Source organism: Eschrichtius robustus, chromosome 7, assembly GCF_028021215.1.
Source record: "Eschrichtius robustus isolate mEscRob2 chromosome 7, mEscRob2.pri, whole genome shotgun sequence".
NCBI lineage: Eukaryota > Metazoa > Chordata > Mammalia > Artiodactyla > Eschrichtiidae > Eschrichtius > Eschrichtius robustus.
This window is the reverse complement of record NC_090830.1, coordinates 83,756,251-83,775,023: the sequence shown is the minus strand read 5'-3', so window position 1 is coordinate 83,775,023 and position 18,773 is coordinate 83,756,251. Positions and strand designations below refer to the sequence as shown.

The 18,773-nt window shown below is 42.2% G+C and overlaps 1 long non-coding RNA gene across 1 annotated transcript in view; it reads right to left on the bottom strand.

Annotated features, from left to right (window-relative positions):
• Positions 1–18,773, bottom strand: part of LOC137767250 (uncharacterized) — a 109,768-nt gene that overhangs the window by 86,610 nt on the left and 4,385 nt on the right. Inside the window, exon 2 of the long non-coding RNA XR_011074492.1 lies at positions 9,106–9,196. This is a non-coding gene — a long non-coding RNA (uncharacterized lncRNA). The remainder of the gene's footprint in view (positions 1–9,105; positions 9,197–18,773) is intronic.

Here is an 18,773-nt window from a genome sequence, read left to right as displayed (position 1 = left end):
ACAATCGGCGAAAAGCACTGCCGCGGGGCTAAAAATGCTATGAATATAACAAAACAGAAACAGACTCACAGATATAGAGAACAAACTAGTGATCACCAGTGGGGAGAGGGAAAGGGGGAGGGACAAGATGGGATGGGGAATTAAAAGGTATAAACTACTATATAAAATAGATAAGCTACAAGGATATATTGTACAGCACAAGAAATATAGCCAGTACCTTATAATAACTTTAAATGGAGTATAATCTATAAAAATTTTGAATCATTATGTTGTACACCTGAAACTAATATATATTATAAATCAAGTATACTTCGATTTTTAAAAATGAATTTTTAAAAAGCTGATGAAATTAGCCAATTGGCATATCTGCATACTCCTCCCTCCTTGAGAATAAAAGTTTGGGATTGAGGTCTTTTGAAAGTAAAAAAGAACTCAATACTTTTCAAATATTTATTTTTATTCTAGACACCGATATGAAATACCTAACACCCACAACTCTTTGAGGTAACTATTTAAAGTTGAGGACACTGAGGGGAGATCCCTGCCCAAACGGCTGACTAGCTCAGGCCACTGACTCCTTCTCCCAAGATCAAACTTGAAGAAACAGTAAACACATGAGAGAAGTATGAATTCCTAAAACCAAAGGGAAAATGTAGGGAATGTTCCCCCCCACCATCCCGGAGAGAAGACTAGAGTTGGTGTAGGGGTGGAGAAAGGGGAGCCTTGGGCATCAGGGAGAACTAGGTTGGTGGAGAACTTTTCATCTTCTGTTCTTGTCTCTCCCTCAAGTTGAGCAGACAGTTATGGGCCTGACACAGAAGTGGGCTAGCAGGGCCCATAGCAGCTTCTCCTGATATTAGCAACACAAAGCCCCACTGAGTGATGGGGGAGAGTTCATGAAAACAGGCTGACAGCCCTCAGGCAATCACTCCCCTATACTCCCAACCAAATCACAAGGATTGTGGACTACATTGTTATTTCTTCCTAAAGGTTCAAAAGTGAAAACCTCAGGCAAAAGAGTGACCAATGGAATGGTATCAAACAGGGACTCTTTAAGGGTTCTGTGGTTCCTGAATACTCAACTTTAAATCATTGATTTCAGTGTAGACTAGGGCCTGGCCTTAGCCCTCCCCCAATGCGTTATCAGACCTGCTGGTTGATGCCCCAAGGGAAAACAAGATCACAAGCCCAAAGCACTGGACAGCAGAGAATGACAAGCATAAGCTGAGACACACCTGTCATCTGAAACGGAAGTGTTGGAACATAAGGACCCGGAATCTAAAAATCCTCTTTAAGTAGGAGATAAGGAGTTAATAAGAGAAGATGTTAGCAATATGATATACAAATAAGAAATCACACACAAAAAAGAACTAGGTGAAAATATTAGGCATGAAAAATAAAATAGTTGAAATAAAGAACCTATTAAATGAAAATAGAACAAGTGAAATAGAATGGATGTAGTTGAAGAAAGAATTTGTAGACTCAAGCTTGTGGATGTCTCACAGTAGGAAAATACAAAACATAAAAGAAAAGCTTGGAAATGTGGATGATAAACATAGAAATGCCAACGCCTACGGGTATTAGTTCCAGTTGGAGAGAAAAATAAAATGGAGTGGAAGAAATATTTGAAGAAATAATGGAGAGAAATTTCCCCCAAATGACCTTATTTGAAATGACTTATAAAGGGCCAAACAAAAGAGATAAGGCATACCAATACCTAGGCATAACAATAAAATTTGAGAATAATCAAGACAAAGAGAAAATTCTAAGTTTCCAGAGAGAAAGAACAGATCACCTCCAAAGGAATGACAATGAACAGACATCAAACAGCTACACGGGATGCTAGAAGACAGAGAAAAATAGTTTAAAAGTACTGGGGAAAAATTACTTTGAATGTAGAATTTTATATTCAGCCAAATTATCATTCAAATGGGAGAAAGTGATGGAAAAAAGACTCCCTGCCTTCAAGGGCTCGGAATGTTTGCTATACGAAAAGACCCACATTGAAAACACTTTTGGAAAAAGTCCTTAAATAATAAAAGGGAAAAAAAGTCAGGCAATGCTGCCAGAGATATAGGGGAGGGAGGCAGGAGAGGTATCAAAGAAAAATAAAAGGATATAAACAAGCCCAAATTTAAATTATATACATTCTAGCCAATTTCCATGATGGTTATATGTGTATGTGTGTATGGGGGGGAGGGCAGTAGGATAAGTGAACTGGGCATGAGAGTAAGTTGAAATATAGAGCTTCTTCAGTTATGTCGCAATAAACCCACTGTACATTGAACTGTAAATCGAAAATGCATTTAGGGGCTTCCCTGGTGGTGCAGTGGTTAAGAATCCATCTGCCAATGCAGGGGACACAGGTTCAAGCCCTGTTCTGGGAAGATCCCACATGCCACGGAGCAACTAAGCCCGTGCGCCACAACTACTGAGCCTGCGCTCTAGAGCCCGCATCCACAGTTACTGAAGCCCGTGCACCTAGAGCCCGTGCTCCACGACAAGAGAAGCCACCACAATGAGAAGCCCACGCACTGCAACGAAGAGTAGACCCCACTCACCACAACTAGAGAAAGCCCGCACGCAGCAACGAAGACCCAATGCAGCCAAAAATAAATTAATTAAATAAATAAATTAAAAAAAAAAAAAGAAAATGCATTTAATACAACTAACCTACCAAGCATCATGTCTTAGCCTAGTGTACCTTAAACATGCTCAGAACACTTACATTAGCCTACAGTTGGGCAAAATCATCTAGTACAAAGCCTATTTTATAATAAAGTGTTAAGTATGTCATGTAATTTGATGAATACTGTACTGAATGATTGTGTGGATATGGAATGGTTGTAAGTGTATCAGTTGTTTACCCTTGTGATCTCCTGGCTGACTGGGAGCTGCAGCTGCCGCCATTGCTCAGCATAACCAGCAAACTAGGGGTTACCAAAGGGAGAGGGTTGGGAGGAGGGGACAAATAGATGAAAAGGGTTAAGAGGTACAAATTTCTAGGTATAAAATAAATGTTAACAAGGTTGTAATGTACAACACAGGGAATTAGTCAATATTTCATAATAACTTTGGAGTGTACTCTATAAAAATATTGAATGATTATGTTCTACACCTGAAACTAATATAATATTGTAAGTCAACCATCCATAAATTTTTTTAAAAAGAACCAAAGTTTGAGGAACTTTCCACTTTCTAACCCTCTAGAGTCCTCTAAAATCTCAATGAACTAGAATTTTTCACCTTGATACAACCTCAGAAAACCCGAGATGAATTAACCTTATCTTTCCTGCTACTAGGAAATGAAATCACCCCAAAAAGATAAGATCTGATAAAGAGAAAGCTCCCTAAGAGGAAATCTTGCAGGTATTCTACTTTCTAAGGGAAAAGTAACAACAAAGCAACCCTCTGAGAGAATTGATAAATAACAAGTCACATTTCAATCTTTTATTGTAATGCGTGTTTCCACTTGAGAGCAAAAGGCAGCAGGGTGTAATGGAATAGCACCCTTGGCTTTTTTATCATCTTTTTTTTTTTTTAACATCTTTATTGGAGTATACTTGCTTTACAATGTTGTGTTAGTTTCTGCTGTGTAACAAAGTGAATCCGCTATATGTATACATATATCCCCATATCCCCTCCCTCTTGAGCCTCCCTCCCACCCTCCCTATCCTACCCCTCTAGGTGGTCACAAAGCACCGAGCTGATCTCCCTGTGCTATGCGGCTGCTTCCCACTAGCTATCTATTTTACATTTGGTAGTGTATATATGTCCATGCCACTCTCTCACTTCGTCCCAGCTTACCCTTCCCCTTCCCCATGTCCTCAAGTCCATTCTCTATGTCTGCGTCTTTATTCCTGTCTTGCCCCTAGGTTCATCAGAACCATATTTTTTTAGATTCCATATATATGTGTTGCACCCTTGGCTTTTGAGTGACAACTATGTTCAACTTGTTACACATTACTTACTAGCTATATTACCCTAGATAAATCTCATGTCTTTGAGTCCCAGTGTCTACTCCCTTCTTGTTTTGTTTACTTCCTTTTATCTCCATCTCCCTGCTGCCCCCACTTCCAGGCAACAATTCCAAGGTGTTTGCTGTGCCTGTTCTTGGAAAATGTACACTGTTGTTTGGTGAGCAAGTATTTCTGATTTAAATGAATAGTAACATATATGTTGCCATATGTCAATTGCTACTAAACTTTGGCATCTTGAGAAGGACTCCCAGGACAGTGTGAGTTTGGTAACTTAATCTGATTTCCAGTTAATTTTTGACAATTTGCCAAAAAAGAGCTGAGTTGCCCACATTCCCTGTTGCTCCCTTGGAGGGGAAAAAAATCATCTCTAAGACAGTGTGAGAGCCAACTGGAATTTACAAGGCTTTTGCACAAGACAGGAAACAATAGAAAAAGAAAGTCCAGGCTGGCCCACTAGTATAGCTCATCTTGGATGCCTTCAAAAATCTGTCTTAACTTTGTTCAACTTAGCCAGAATTGCATTTAACTACAGAGGATATGAGACCAAATGATGTCTGTGGTCAACTCGTAATCAGAATGCTGGAATGGACTGCAGAAATCTTCAGATAGACACCCCCCACCATCATTTTACACTGGGAGAAACTGAGCGCCTACAAAGAAAGGTAACCACCAACGTCACACAATCAGCTTGCTGTCAGACCTGGGTCTCTGACTCCTTGCTATTTCACCAAGCTGCCTGTCAGCAGTATTGGATGAAACATCCAAAGTAATGTTCTCAACAGCATGGCTCACCTCCCAAATATTTTACAAATATTATCCAAGAAAGATGCATTAAGAGTGAGAGTAGTTTCCATCACTGTTGTTAGCGGCCCTAAACCCCTACATCCTGTTCATGTTACTGGCGCCTGCCTTTGATACTGTATCCATAGCAATGTACAAATATTGTAAACATTCTGCAGACCTAGGGATGTTCTCGCCATTGGTTAAAGGTGCAGCAGTAATACGTTGCACATGTACACCGAAAAGGTTACTTATAGCATTTATGAAGCTTTAACGTCTGCATAGCAAAAGAATTTGCTGGGCTTATGTTCTGGGTACTACAGAATATTTCCTAGGAAACTGAAAATAAATATATTATGAAATTCCAATTTTGAAACATATTTAGTATTGTCCTGGCATCCTGTAATGGCTGTTGCGAAACACACTGTAGGCCAGAGACAGGCATTCCTTGTGTAAACCCATTATATCCTTTGAATCTGCAGGAATCCCACAGAATGTTGCTTCTATGTTAATAATAATAAGAGTAACATTAATTGAACAGTCAGTGGGTGGCCAGGCATTATGCTTAGAGCCTTGTTTGCATTCTTTCATTTAATCCTCACTTTAACCCCTAGGAGGTATGCCCCGGCATCCCATTTTCCCAATTAGAAAACTGAGGCCTAATGAAACTAAGTAGCTCGTTAACAATCAGAGCTAGTGAGGGGTAGAACCAAGAGTCAAGAGATAGCTGTGACTCCCAAACCTATGTTTGTTACATGTGTGTTTTTTGCCTATTGGTTGTAAATTACAGACACAACCATAGCATAAAATCACTCTCTGGCATCCATATATTCACAGTGAAATATTTTGCTCTGTGAAATACATATTTAAAGTGGACTCCACCATCTAAATCCTTGGGTAGAAATCATTTGAATTCTGCTTCAAGTAAGCAATCCATTCAAATATCCCTTTGAAATGGCATCTGGAAGGAAAAGATGTTTCCATCTGAACATGAGTCTAACCAGGGACTGGTTAGAGAGGCCTCCTCTGAAACCACTGGAGCTTGGCCTTATAAAGATCACAGTGATGCTTCCTGATTAATTCAAGAGGGGGAGGGGGAGGAGCACGGAGCTAGTGAGCTGGGTAGGAGGGCTGATGTTGTTGATGATCCATGAGGCATCATTCAAGGTCAAGTCAGTGGCACTGAGGGCTTCTGGGGGTGGGGGTGGCCAGGCCCCTCTCCTGATCAGGTACACATGCTATTTTTCTGGAATCACTGTGGGGAAGATAGCTCCATTCAGGACAGCTATAACTGTCCCCAGGGGTACCACTTCTGGTGTGACGATACTTCCAGACTAGGTGGAGCAGGTAGGGAAATGGGCATTGGCCTTTAGGGCCTGTGAGACCAGGCGTATTCAAACAGCATCAGGATGGAGATTAAGAGGCCAGTGGGACTAGTGAGGGCTGGGCAACCAAAGGGCTGTGCCTAGGAATGGGGCGGAGCTGAATCATCCCAGTGACACTGGGGTGGGGGGAGGGGATTATCTTATAAAATGCAGCAAGGAGAACTCAGCCTTCATCATTTGGAAGTTCTAAAACAGAGGTTTTTATCCCAGCATCCATGGATGAGTCAATGAACCTTTAACATTATCTGGGATCCAAAGAGACCCAGCAACAGACAGCCTGGGGCCTCCAGGAATTGTTCTTTGGGGAGAGTGGGGGGCATTGGTGGATGCAGTATCAAAGCTCTCAGATGCACTAAGGAAAATGGACTTAGTGAATGAGATTGGAAGGCAGGGGACTTGCCTGGTGGTCCAGTGGGTAAGACTCCGCGCTCCCAGTGCAGGGCGGGGTGGGGGAGGGGGGCCTGGGTACGATCCCTGGTCGGGGAACTAGATCCCACATGCATGCTGCAACTAAGAGTTCACGTGCCACAATTAAGTATTCCACATGCCGCAATGGGGATCCCGCGTGCCGCAGCTAGGACCTGGCACAGCCAAAATAAATAAAAATATAAATAAATCTATTTAAAAGATTGGAAGGCAGAAGAAGGGAGCAGCTGCCACCTAATTAGCCATGCAGCCTTGAGCAAATCTTTTATTGATACCTCTTGAACTTGGGTTTCCTCATGAGGCAGTTAAACCTGAGATTTATATAAGGTACCAGCTTTAAAATTCCATAATATTCCAAAAGCACTATCCACTCGTGAAACAATTTACTGGGAGAAGTAGTGAGCTTCCTGTCACTGGAAGTATTCAAGAAGAGTGAGAATAGCCACTTGTCTCGTATGCCATAGAAAGAATTCCTATATTAGGTAGGAAGTTAAGATTTGATTTTGAGTAATAAAAACAACAAAAATAATAATAGTTAACATTGATTGAATACATAATATGTGCCCAGCACTGTTCTAGGCATTTATACACATCTCATCTGATTCTCTCAACAAGCCCAAGAGGCATGGGTACTATTAACATCCCCATTTTACAGAGGACACTCAGATCAGAGACAGCAAGTTACCAGAGATCTCATGTCTAGAAAGAGGTAGAGCTGAGATTGGAGACCAGGTTTCTCTGACTCCCCCAAGTCTTAACCACTACCCAGTTCTGCCTTCAGCCCCTGCTGCAGCCAGGATAGGCATGCCTTCTGCTGGCCTGGGCTCTGAGTACAAGGCAACGTGACTGCCTCCAACTTCATCTTCCTCCAATGTGGGCAATTGAGTATGGAAGGCAGACAGCCAGCTTGCCAACAAGGCTGCTTTCCTAAGGCTTGTGACGTGAGCAGAAAGGAGCTGCCATCACTGCTGAGAACCTCAGCTCCTCCGGGCTCCTTACACCCACCACTTCATTTTGCAGAAGAGGAAACAAATGCCCAGAAAGTGTGAGCTAACTACCCAAGCACACACAGCAAATAAGCAGCAGAGCTGGGAAACAGCTACCTTGAGCCTTAACTTCCAGGCCAGTTCTCAATGTCATTCTGGTTTTTAGCTTGTTAACTGAAACACACACACACACACACACACACACACACACACACACACACACACAAGAGCTGTGAGTTGAGTTTATTTACTGTCTTACTGAGGACTATAGCCCAGGAGGCAGCCCCTCAAATTGCTCTGAGGAACTGCTCTGAAGAGGTATGTGATTTTGGAGAAGGGATATGTACAATCAAGCACACATCTCTGTAGAAGGTTGCTACCAGTCACAAGGATCAGATATTTCAGTTAATGATTTTAGTGCTTTTCTAAGCATGGGACAGTGCAAGAATTTGGGTTCATAAAAATTTCTCCTGAAAATATGTAACTATCTGAGGGCCTGTTCTCCCAGCTTTCCCAGAGCACAGAGTGCCTCATTCCTGAGCTTCACCCTGAATTCTTTCCAGAGAGTGCTATACGTCAGTAACTGCAGTGGCTAGTAAATTGATTCCTGTAGAATTGGATGGCAAGCAACATTCCTTAGTTGGCTAGTTAATCCCTATGACCGTGGTTGCTCTCATATGTCCCTCAGTTTTGAGATCTGATATATACACATTTTTTTCTGATGAAGGCCTACAGATCAGGCACAACAAATTAGAGATTCACAAGAGTAGCAATTATTTAAAATTAAATTCAAAAAGATACATGCACCCCAGTGTTCACTGCAGCAGTATCTACAATAGCCAGGACATGGAAGCAACCTAAATGTCCATCAACAGATGAATGGATAAAGAAGATGTGGTACACATATACAATGGAATATTACTCAGCCACAGAAAGGAACGAAATTGTGTCATTTACAGAGACATGGATGGACCTAGAGACTGTCATACAGAGTAAAGCAAGTCAGAAAGAGAAAACCAATATCGTATATTAATGCATAAGTGTGGAATCTAGAAAAATGGTATAGATGATCTTATTTGCAAAGCAGAAATAGAGATACAGACGTAGAGAACAAATGCATGGATACCAAGGGGGAAGCGGTGGGTGGGATGAATTGTGAGATTGGGATTGACATATATACACGACTATATATAAAATAGATAACTAATGAAAACCTACTGTATAGCACAGGGAACTCTACTCAGCGCCCTGTGGTGACCTAAGTGGGAAAGAAATCCAAAAAAGAGGGGATATATCTATATGTACAGCTGATTCACTTTGCTGTACAGCAGAAACTAACACAACATTGTAAAGCAACTATATTCCAATAAAAATTAATTTACAAAAACAAAAAAAAGTTAAATTCTCTGCCTCTTCTAAAAATTCTAATCTAACCTTGCCCCACACAACCAAATTTACCTCTTATTGATCCTGAATCGGCATTTCTGCCCCTTTTAGGCAAATTTCTTCACTAACGTTGACCCAAAAGTACATATCCCAACTACTAACCTTTTTCCGAGCCATCACTCCAGCAGAATTCCCTCCCAAATCCTCTCTTCTTTATCTGGGCAGATTGGAAATTCAGGCTCAAGTGGCAACCCTGAGGAGACAGCAATCATTTGAACATTTAGTTTACAAACTAAATTTATACCTCAGTCAGAAATGTGCAACCCCACTCCCCCATTTAAGCTTTACAACAACATACAAAATTTTCATTATATTTTAGATTTACAAAGGAATAAAATCTGCAGACTGGTTGGAACAGTTTAGAATTCTGCACTCATCTATATCCCTTAGTCCTAGGAAACTGAGTGAAAGCAGAATTGTTCCAGAGCTAAGATATTTGCATATACCTTCTTTTCTCTTTTCCTTCCTTCCTTTTTCTTTTTTCTTTTCTGTTCTATTTTTTTTTTTAATTATTTATTTATTTATTTATGGCTGTGTTGGGTCCTCGTTTCTGTGCGAGGGCTCCCTCCAGTTGCGGCAAGCGGGGGCCACTCTTCATCGCGGTGCACGGGCCTCTCACTATCGTGGCCCCCCTTGTTACGGAGCACAGGCTCCAGACGCGCAGGCTCAGTAATTGTGGCTCACAGGCCCAGTTGCTCTGCGGCATGTGGGATCCTCCCAGACCAGGGTTCGAACTCACGTCCCCTGCATTGGCAGGCAGACTCTCAACCACTGCGCCACCAGGGAAGCCCCTTCTGTTCTATTTTGTTTTTGTTCCTTCTTAGTCAAGTTCAGTGGCGTTCAAATTTTGGTTGCAAAATTCTCTATTTAAGTGTGGTTTTTTTTTTAAAAAATGTTCAAGGCCTAGGTAAGTGTAGGTCACACGCTAGTTTGGGGATCGACCCTTAGCAAGATGCACTTCCATAGCCTGAGGCACATCCGCAGTGAAGAGCAGCCTTCGGAGTCTAGTGTGACCTTGGGCAGGTTTCTTATCTGTTCTCAATCCCATTTGTAAAATGGGGGCGATGAAGGTGGGAATAGTGGGTCCCGGGCTGTTCCACCCTGATCTCTGGCACCCACTCCCTATCTCACTCAGAGGCAGTTAGATTGTCCTCGGCATCATTTCCTCAATCTGCATCATGGTCACCTCCACCAGGTCCTTCACACTCAGGGACTGTGTCCTATGCTGGGGCTCAAAACTCCGTTCTCCACTTTCTCAGGGATGAGGGAGCTCTCAGAGTTTGGGGAGGCAGGGCCCAGCCCCTCTTCTCCCTTAACACTCAGCACGTTTGCTACACAGTCTCCCCCAGCTGGGCCTTGTTTGCTCACCTCTGGTCCCTCCCAGTCTTGCTCTCTCGTCTGCTTCCTGCCGCCCCGCTAACCTCCTGGCTCCTAACCTCCTGGCTGGACTTGGGCAAGGCCCTTTCTCTGGACGTCAGTTTCCTCTCCTGGACAAAGATGAATGTGGCTGCAACAGGAGTCGTTACTGCTATTACAAATGTATCCTGTGCTTGTTGTGAAACATCAAATCATTCAACAATGAGAATGTCTAACATAAAGTTCCCAGTTACACTAGTACCCTCACTCTCATCTTAATCCCTGTGCATAACAATGATTACACCATTAGCAGCTGAATGTGCATTTGTCTAGATTTCAGCTCTTTCTATATATATAAATAAAATAGCGTATAATATACATGCACACAGACTCACAGACATTCTTTTGTTCATGATGAGATTGTATTATGCACATTTTTCTGCAACTTGCTTTCTTTATTCAACAGTAAATCTTGGAGGTAATTCCATGCTGGTGTACATAGATAGAGTTCATTCATTGAATTAATTAATTTACTTACAGTAAATATTTATTTACTTACAATTTTACTGACATACAGCACTGTATAAGTTTAAGGTGTACAGCATAATGATTCGACTAACATACATCATGAAATGATTATTGCAATACGTTTAGAGAACATCCACCATCTCATATAGATTCCAAATTAAAGGAATAGAGAAAAAATTTTTTTCCTTAATGAGAACTCATAGGATTTACTCTCCAAACAACTTTCACACAATAGATAACAGACAGCAGTGTTAATTATATTTATCATGTTGTACAGTACATCCTTAGTACTTATTTGTCTTATAATTGGGATTTGTACATTTTGGCTGCCTTCATCCAATTCCCCCTCCAACCACCCCCCATGTCTGGTAACCACACATCTGATCTCTTTTTCGATGACTTTCTGTGATTGGGTTTTTTGAACTATAATTGACCTACAACACTGTATTAGTTCCTGTTACTCAACATAGTGACTTGATATTTCTATACATTTCAAAATGATCACCATGATAAATCTAGTTGTCATCTGTCACCATGCAAAGATATTACATAATTATTGACTATATTCCCCACACTGTACATTTCATATTGTTGCAGTAAAAACAGAAATGAGACATTTCTTTTCTGATAAACAAGTAAAATAAGGAAACAATGAGCAGGCTGGGGAAATAGCATAAACAGGCCTAAAAGAGTTAAGCAATTCTGGTTATTCTTTAGCTGTTACTACTAACAAACACTTGTAGCTAGACCTGTTCTTCACAAAGCTGATTACTCTCTGACTCCATATGAATCACCCTTTGCACCTGGCATTTTTTCTCCCCCTACACTCCCTTGTAGCACTCTTCATTTCAGAAAGAAGGTCACTGGCCGATAACTTCAGGGACACCAGACCCCAGTGATGAGCCACCTGACACCAGCTTTGGCCACGAATGTGCTGAAGACAAAAAAATGCAAGTCCTTCATTGCTTTGAGCCTTATCATCTACCTGCAGACCATGAGCCCCGGGATAGAAACCTCTCTCTATTCCCAGAAAAGGAGGGGCGCAGTTCTTGAGGCGCTAGCCTGCTGTTACTCCCTTTGCCAGGCAAAGATTAAAGCCATTTTCCTCATTCCCCCAAAACTCGGTCTCCGTATTTCTTTTTGGCATCGGTGCACAGAGAGCCAAGACTTTTGGCATCAACATCTGCCACTCATTTATTCTGCAACTGGAAGTTTGTACCTTTTAATCTCTCTCACCTATTTCTTTCCTCCCCAAACCCCCATCCCCTCTGGCAACCACCTTTTTGTTCTCTGTATCTATAATTCTGCTTCTATTTTGCTATATTTGTTCATTTGTTTTGTTTTTTAGATTCCACATATACGTGAAATCATACAGTATTTGTCTTTCTCTGTCTGACTTCTTTCACTAACCATAATACCCTCTAGGTGGATCCATGTTGTCACAAATGGCAAGATTTCATTATTTTTATGGCTGAGTAATATTCCACTGTATGTGTGTGTGTGTGTGTGTGTGTGTGTGTGTGTATACACACGCACACATATATATCATATCTTCTTTATCCATTCATCTATTAATGGACACTTAGGTTGCTTCTGTATCTTGGCTACTGTAAATAATGCTGTAATAAACACAGGGGTGCATGTATCCTTTCTAATTAATGTTTTTGTTTTCTTCAGATAACTACCCAGGAGTGGAATTGCTGGATCATATGGCAATTCTATTTTTAATCTTTTGAGGAATCTCTATATGGTTTTCCATAGTGGCTACAGATTCAATGCAACCCTTATTAAAATATCAAGAGCATTTTTCACAGAACTAGAACAAATAATTCTAAAATTTGTATGGAAACACAAAGACCCCGAACAGCCAAAACAATCTTGAGAAAGGAGAACAAAGCTGGAGGTATTATGCTCCCTGATTTCAAACTATACTACAAAGCTACAGTAATCAAGACAGTGTGGTACTGGCACAAAAACAAACACATAGATCAAGGGAACTGAATAGAGAGCCCAGAAATGAACCTACACAATCTATGTCGAAGGAGGCAAGAATATACAATGGAGAAAAGACAGGCTCTTTAAAAAATGGTGTTGGGAAAACTGGACAGCTACATTCAAAAGAATCAAACTAGACTACTCTCTCACACCATGCACAAAAGTAAATTCAATATGGGTCACAGACTTAAATGTAAGACTCGATTCTAGAAGAAAACATAGGCAATAAGCTCTCTGACATCAGTATTAGTAATTTTTTTTTGGATATGTCTCAGGCAAAAGAAACAAAAATAAACAAATGGGGCTATATCAAACTAAAAAGCTTTTGCACAGCGAAGGAAACTATGAACAAAATGAAAAAGCCACCTACGAACTGGGAGTAGATATTTGTAAATGTTAATATACAAAATATATGAAGAACTCATACAACTCAATAGCAAAAAACCAAACAAGCTGATTTTAAAATGTGCAGATCTGGATAGACATTTTTCCAAAGAAGACATAGAGATGGTCAACAGACACATGAAAAGATGCTTAACATCATTAATCATCAGGGAAATGCAAATCAAACCACAATGAGATATAATTTCCCACTGTCAGAATGGCTATTATCAAAAAGGGAACAAATAAAAAGCATTGGCAAGGATATGGAGAAAAGGGAAATTCATTTACTGTAACATTTCCTTAGTACACCATATGTCATCTGTGTGTTTCATTGTCTAAGTGAAACTGTAAAGTCAAAGGGTATACACAGATAAAATTGTTGTAGACATTGGCAAATGGCCCTCCACAAAGGCTGTACAAATTTATATTCCCAACAACAGTCAATGAGGCTTACATCATGGAAAGGTAGAGCCATCAGAATAAACAAATTTGAGGAGATAGGTCATTTTAGGCCCACTGGAGCCTGAAAAGATGATCCTCAGCCCAGAGGTCTGGGAGAAGGGCTACCTCCACCAGGCTGAGGATGGGTATAATAGTGACCTCCCCACAAGATACTCATTAGTTACAAAAGGGAAAGCAGTAATTTTGCAATGGAAAAACCTGGCAGACATCACCTTTACCACATCGTCTTTTCAAAGTTAACATCACCAATAATGAGACAGAGCAATATCATACGTGTCTTCTGATGTGGTGCACTGGAAGAACACAGCATCACTCATAGGAGATTCTCAAAACAAAAACGCATAAACTCAAACTCTTCATGAAAAAAGTTCAAGTTGAGGGACATTCTACAAAATAATTGGACAATATTCTTCAGAAGTGTCAAGGTTATGAAAGACAAAACTCACTAGCCTGGACTCTTAAAACTGTCAAATTATGAGAGACAAAAAAAAGACAGGAGCTGTCCTAGATTAAAGGAGCCTAAAGAGACATGACAACTGAATCAATGTGGGATCCTGGCTTGCATCCTGGGCCAGAAAAAGAACAGTAGTGAGACAATCGGCGACATATGCATAAAGTCTGTAGCTTCTTTAATAGCATTGTATTAATGTTAATTTCCTGACTTTGATAATTCTACTGCAGTTCATAAGATGTTAATATGTGGGGAAGCTGGTGAAAAATATTCAATAACTCGCTGTATTATTTTTGTAAGTCTAAACTTATTTCAAAACAAAAAGTTTTTTTAAAAAGAGAAGAGGGTTGGCATGATTGAGTCATCCTTCAGCCAAAAACCCTGCCAGCACCTCTGCCTACAGCACAAAGGCTGACTCTCCTGAGAGTGGCATTCGAGGCTCTCAATAATCTGGCCAAACATCCCCCCAGATTTATGGCTCCCCACTCTCCTGCAACCCACTCACACCCCACTAATCTCCATGGCACACAGTACATCTTGCTTAGAAAAACCCTACTCATGTTCAAAGGCCCCCTTCATGGGGCCTTAACTCTGCACTTACTTCAGGAAGCAGAGTCAGCAGCTGGCTCTTACTTGGTCAGCAGTTGACTTTCCTGACTCCCTGTGTAATAGGGAACAACAAATCTGACTCCATATTGGATCTGTTTCTTTTTCTTTAACCTTTGTATTCTATCGCTTTTGCTACAAGTTATCACTAAAGGGATGTGGTCTATACCTTAAAGTATACATAATAGCCCATCTCTGAAAACCCTGCCTCCCATGCCTGAGGGTTAAGCTAAAATACCTTTGTTTAAACTCACAGGAAACATCCTGACCAGGCCCCCCTGTGAATGGCTTCAGGAATGAAGAAATTAACACATCCCCTCCGAAGTCTGGCCAGAACCAGGAAATATATCTCCTTTTTTTTACTTTACATCCTCACCTCCCCCTCTTTGTTCCATAAAAGAAACTAGCATCCAAACCTGGGCAAGATGTTTCTTTGGGAAACTAGTCCATGCGGTCTGCTGGCTTTCTGAATAAAGTCACTATTCCTTGCCCCCAACAACTCCCCTCTCGAATTTATTGGCCTGTCCTGTTGCGAGCAGTGTGAGCTTGTACTTGGTAACACCTGGAAACCCTTAACTCCATCGGAGGGCCTCTGCAGGCCTGCGCATTGCTCACACCCTTTCTACCCTCAGGGAACTCCCAACCTGTAGATAAATAAGGTGATGAAACAACAGTGACCAGCTCAGGAAAGCTCCTCAGAGGCAGGTAGGGAAATTCACATTTTCTGCCATGAGGTAGGAGTTATTGTTACCCCGTCTTTGCAACAATGACCTGGCTGGGGAAACAACATAAACAGGCCTGAAAGAGTTAAGCAATCTTGGTTATTCTTTAGCTGTTACTACTAACAAACGCTTGCAGCTAGACTCATCCTTCACAACGCTGACTGCTCTCTGACTCCATGTGAATCAGCCTTTGTACCTGGCATTTCTTCTCCCCCTACCCTCCCTTGTAGCACTCTTCATTTCAGAAAGAAGGTCTTGGTGATAACTTCAGGGACACCAGACCCGGTTGCTGAGCCACCTGACGCCAACTTTGGCCATGAATTTGCAGAAGAGAAGAAATGCAAGACCTTAATTACTTTGAGCCTTACACCTACCCCAGACCAGAAGCCCCGGGCTATATAACCTTTCCCTATTCCCCAGGGAAGGGGGCACAGTTCTTGAGGCACTAACCTACTGTGTTTCCCTTTTGCCTGGCAAAAGAATAAAGCTACTCTTTTCTGCTGCCTCCAAACTGTCTCAGTATTTCTATTCGGCATTGGTGGACAGGGAGCCAAGATTTTGGCATCAACCACATTTAAAGGACCGGCTCGCCCTCCCTCAGGGAGAGAGCAAGGACACCCGTTACTTGTTCTCATTCCCTCATGCTGCAGCACAAGTCCCAGTAAAGCCTTGCCTGAATTTCTTGTCTGGACTCTTATCAATTTCTATTGATTAAAGAGTCCAAGAACCCAGGCCAGTACACAGGGAGTGTTCTTGGTTTATATTTTACCCCAACTCTGGTCTCCAGGAGCAAAATGAGATCATCTCCCTAGAGAACATTGCAGACAAGGTTCTCACAGAACTAGGGGAAATGCCAACTGACTACCTACCTTCCCAAGCCCACAAGCATCCCAGAGTCGTAAATGAACACATTCTTGGGAAATGGCTATGGCTTTAACAGTGAACTGAATTGACACTGAGCAATGTGAATCTGTGCAAAAGTATCTGAAAACTGAGCAGGTGGACCCCGTTAGGCTGTTTTCCTCCACCTTTAATGTGGATTCATCACACTTCAAAAAACACTGGGTGGGAAACCGCTCTTGCCAACCTCTGGGATAACCACAGAGCCCTGCTCATACAGTACCAGCCGAGATTAACTGAGAAACAAGCATGTCGTGCTTGGAACAGTGCTTGACGCCAAGTCAGAATCAATGAATGTCAGCATCAATGAATGTTGGCCTTTACGACTATCATTATTGATATTATAGTTGTTAACATTAGGCCTCTACCCCCATCCTCACTTCACTCCTCCCTGTACCCAGCAGATTTCCCTATCTTCCTACATCTTCCCCTAACTGGGAGAATTCGGGACTGCTTGCCAGAAAGGGGGTAGATTTTTTTAAAAAAACAAAAACCTTCTTAAATCTCACCTTGTTAGGTCCCCCACACCTTCCATCCCCTACAGAGGCATCTATACCCATACTCCACTGGTTCACTCTCTCTGCCTGTAACTTGTGTGGCCCTGGGCTAGCAGCCCTGCTCCATCTGTGCCGAGAGGGGGTGGCCTGGCCCACGCGGGGCTGAAGCCTGCCTGGAACTGGTCTTATCTGAACCAAGACAAGAAGACAAGGAGGCTTTGTGTGGCTCCAACCCTCCCAGCCACTGAGGCCCTTTCAGTGGGTGGTTCCTCTCTCCCGCCTCCAGCCCCAGAGGGATGGCCAGCCCCTACTTCCTGCTTGCCTTGGCCCCTTGCCTTTGGGTTCGGACTAGGAGAACAAACCCTGCCAGATGCCCTCTGCCCCCATTTTCCCCACAACATGGCCAGGCTGGGAGGCCGTGCACATCCTGCAGCATTGCCTATGGGGGCACTGGCACCCTGGGAGCAAATCCCCACATTTCTATGTGACCTTAGGCCACCACCTAACTTCTCCAAGCCTCAAACTGTGTGTGTTCACCGTGGATCTTGGTGCTACCTGCCAGGGTGACAGAAGCATTAGAGGAAAGGAAAGCTTGCACATTATGGCACTTCAACTATTCAGGCAGTTAGGGGTCGTCTCCCCCTAACTGCTTAAGGACTTGCCACTCTGAGCCCCCAAATACCCGATTTGTCCTCTTCCACCTCCACCTCCACCTCCACCTCCCTCCAGATTTCCTCACTACCTAGTTATTCACCTGGGGCCTGATAATGCTTAAGAGAGTGAGTTTTACAATCAGATCCACCTGCCTTCCAACCTGGGCTCTGCAGCCCTCTGACTTAATAAAATATATCTTGGGCTTCCCTGGTGGCGCAGTGGTTAAGAATCCGCCTGCCAATGCAGCGGACACGGGTTCGAGGCCTGGCCCGGGAAGATCCCACATGCCACGGAACAACTGGGTCGGTGCGCCACAACTACTGAGCCTGCGCTCTAGAGCCGGCGCTCCGCAACAAGGGAGGCCACTGCAATGAGAAGCCAGTGCACCGCAGCATAGAACAGCCCCGGCTCGCCTCAACTAGAGAAAAGTCCGGGTGCAGCAACAGAGACCCAGTGCAGCCAAAAATAAAAAAAAGTAAATAAATTAAAATATATCTTATCTGAAAAGGAGATAAAGACACCTTCCTTTTATGTGTCTTGGGGCGAGGATTAAATGAAATAACATATGGACAGCCTGAGCACAACCTGTTTCAAAGAAGTTTAGCAGATATCAGAGTAATAATAAATAATGATACTTATTGTCATCAGTCCCAACTGGCCACCAACTTGCTTTGAGGCCCAGCATATGGTTGGCATATTTCCCTAGTTTCCCCTATTTTCAACTTCACTGGCTATTTCTAGAGAACACTGGAAGGAGGACATTAGCAAACTGGGTCCTTATCATCCTGCCCAGAAGTTTTCCTTCATATGTTTGGGTTGGCTTCTGTTGGTATCAGGAAATAAGTTGATTGCCAAACACTTACCTTAAATCCATCCAATTTACTGAGTAATTCAAGTAGTTCTTTTAGCTCTACTGGATTTTTTGAGAAAGCAATTGAATCTTCTACTAATATCAGTATTTTGTCTTCTTTATGATAACTCTTCTTTTCACTTGTACTTTATTGCATCAATCAGACCACAGATAATTAATAGTGGTGATGGATGGTGTCTTTACCTCATTCCTGGCTTCATAAAGGATGCCACTCTCCTTTCTCCTGCAGGTATGTGCAAACCAGTTGTGTAAGGTAAAAGTAGTTATGAAGAAAGTGTACTTTTATTTTCTTTATTTCTACCTCTTAGAGTTTGTTGTTTTTAAGTATGGGATGGCTATTTAAT